Here is a 2,880-nt window from a genome sequence, read left to right as displayed (position 1 = left end):
AGGGCTGCTGAGGGAGCGGGGCGGGGCTCCTCTCAGCATCGGGCGCCACCCTCAGAGCCTGCCGACCTTCTGGGCCGCGGGCCCGGGTGTCCTCCGCCCACTGTGGCCGCGGGTTGTGGGCAGGGGGGAGCGCTACCGAGCTGCCCCGCCGGGGTAACGCACCTGCGGAAGGGAGGAGGCGTGTGGAGCTGTGCGTGCCCTTACCGCGTTGGAGTCGGGACGTTGTTGTTGTTGTGGTGGTGGTGGTTTATATTTATTCCGATAGACTGCGGTGCCCTACTGCAGTAGGCGCGGTCCCGCAGCGCTGGCTGAGTTTTGCTGGAGGATGGGCGCGTTTGTCAAGGCGTGTAGGAATTGCTGCGGGGCCTCGCCAGCCACACTGCTGCTCCTTCACCCTCTCGAGGGTGTATGTAAGGCTGTACGGGCAGAGAGGCAACATATGCAATAGCAGTTCAATAAGAAGAAGAAGGAAAAATAACATCTGTTATTTACCTTCTGCAAATGGCTGTGTTTTGCCTAGACCTATGAGCTCTCTCTAAAGCACTTAGGTAAGCTTCCTTCCACAGTAAATTTCTCATTTACTTAGATCAGAAACAGTACCATGAAAATCAGAGCTCAGAAAGAGTTATTTACAGCAAGGAAATTAATTCCCTGTATTTTGAGGGGGTTTGTATGTTTTTTCAAATAGTTTCCCTGTCTAGATATTTGCTGTAGATTATAGCTCACATTTGAATTGTGGCTGACTGAAAAATGTATTCATTACTTACCTGTATTATGGGTTTCATATTAGAACTGAGTAGGATTTTTTAGAGACACTTTATTCATCAAAAAATGTGCATTTGCTTGTTAAGTAGTTAATTGCAACTGCATTCTTTTTGTTGAATGGTTTCATTCAGGAACATTTTGGGAGCTGCAGTGTTGCTGGCTCACAGCATGTACAGAAAAGAATCTGCTTTTTCTCTGTTTTGGGGACACGCATCAGAGAACTGGGAGCAGATTTTTTTTTGCATTTGGCACAGAAGTCTTGGAGGGTGTCCTAACTGGTAGGCTATTCAGGGGACAAAAGGTATTTCTATCTGTGTGGTCTCAGCTATTCATTTTTATCGGTTTACACTGTTCTACTTCGCATAATACTACAATGGCATATAGGCTGAGGTGTCCAGTGGGAGAAGCATAGTAACAAACTAACCTTGAGAATCGTTTTTTCCTCTGCCTGTATAGGTCACTAGATATTTACATATTATATAGTAAACTGGACATCTTCAACGGCAAGGTTCAAGAGATTTCTCCATTAACTTGCCATATGACATCATTAAGTCCTAAACCTGATGATTAGGGTACTTCTGGGATAGGGCATGAGGGTGGTTGTTGCTCCTTCGTAAATAATTGCTTACTCACTACTGCTGTTCTACTTTAGAACAGGAGAGATCTGTAACATCATTTTATCTCCTTCCTTTTATGTGTCTTGTATGATAATGGTTGGGATACTTTTACAGAAGGTTATACCACCTTATCCTTTGTTGTGCCCAAAATATCCTCTGGAAATCCTAGGAGATAGAAACTTAATAAAATCACTGGGTCTGAAATCACTTGATATTCCATGGAACTACAAGTCTAAGCAAAAGTATGTATGTAGGTACTTCTCTAAGTTTTTTGTTTCAGGAAGGTTATTGCTCACAAAGAGCTGTTCTTGCTGTCTGACTATTACTCCCAGGATTGTTTGCGATTCTTCTGTTGCTTCTTTGGACAGAATATATTTTATTATTTCTGATCCTTTGAATAAACTGTTTATTGTCAGAACAGGATGCATTGCAGTTTATTTGCTGGAGTGTCTAAGTTTAATGATATTGGTTAAATAATACTAGTTTAACAAATAGGAGGTTGCAGGTCTCTCAACTGTTTTTTGTCTGTTTCTGACAGTCTGTTTTCAGACAAATCTTCTGTTTTCATCTGAAGTTAATAGAAATTGTGAAGCTGTCCGCAGTGACTGTTTATCTGGATTCTAAAGAGGAAAAGGTAGGTAATTCAATTCTAAAGGGTTGTGAAGTTAATAAAACGGAAAAGCTACCTTAGCTATTGTTGTATATAGTGTGACTGTGTGACATTGCCTGAGCTAGCAAAAGAATTGATTTTCCTTATCAATAATTTAACATCTTGAAAATAAGCTTGAAACTCTTCAGAGAATTAAGGTTTGGCTCAAAAACATGTTTGGCTTCATATTCGATACCAGCTTGCTTAACCTGATTTGTCATGTACTGTAGATTTTAATGCAGGAAGGAGGGCAGTCTTATTAAAGTTATAAATCTGTTGTTCCTGAAAAATGCTGCTTTTATTTATACAAGCCACCAGGAGCCACTTTTAGAAAATGCTAGGAGATAAAAACTAAGAGAACTGCTGGGACTGAAGCTGATTGATTCTGGTGCACATGAAGATACAAAGAGTGTGAAGAAAAATGTGGAGTCAGCCATAACTGTACATGAAATATTAACTAAATAGGAATGTCTGTATACATATATATGGATATGTGTATAAACACTTTTTTTCCGCTACCTACCATGCATTTGGTTTACACAGTCTTAAAGATGGTTCCATCAGATATTTCAGAAACAGGGTCACATCTATATGTGTTTCTGTTGCTTACTCATGAGAGGGGATGATAAGCCTGTTCTGAAATGTTAATTTCTGCCGTCTTCATCTTCCGTAACAGAGACTACTTCAGCAGCACTGGGACATATATTCCATAAAGTACCTCACATGCCCTATCATTACCTAAGATTTACACAGCAGTAGTAGCAGTGAAAGGACAATGACACTGGGGCCTTGTTATGCAAAGTGCTCTGTGGTCTAATGGAGGTTTTTACCATCTGAAAACCAAAGTAC

Source organism: Charadrius vociferus, unplaced genomic scaffold (genome assembly GCF_000708025.1).
Source record: "Charadrius vociferus isolate BGI_N301 unplaced genomic scaffold, ASM70802v2 scaffold309, whole genome shotgun sequence".
NCBI lineage: Eukaryota > Metazoa > Chordata > Aves > Charadriiformes > Charadriidae > Charadrius > Charadrius vociferus.
Note: the sequence above shows the minus strand (reverse complement) of the source record.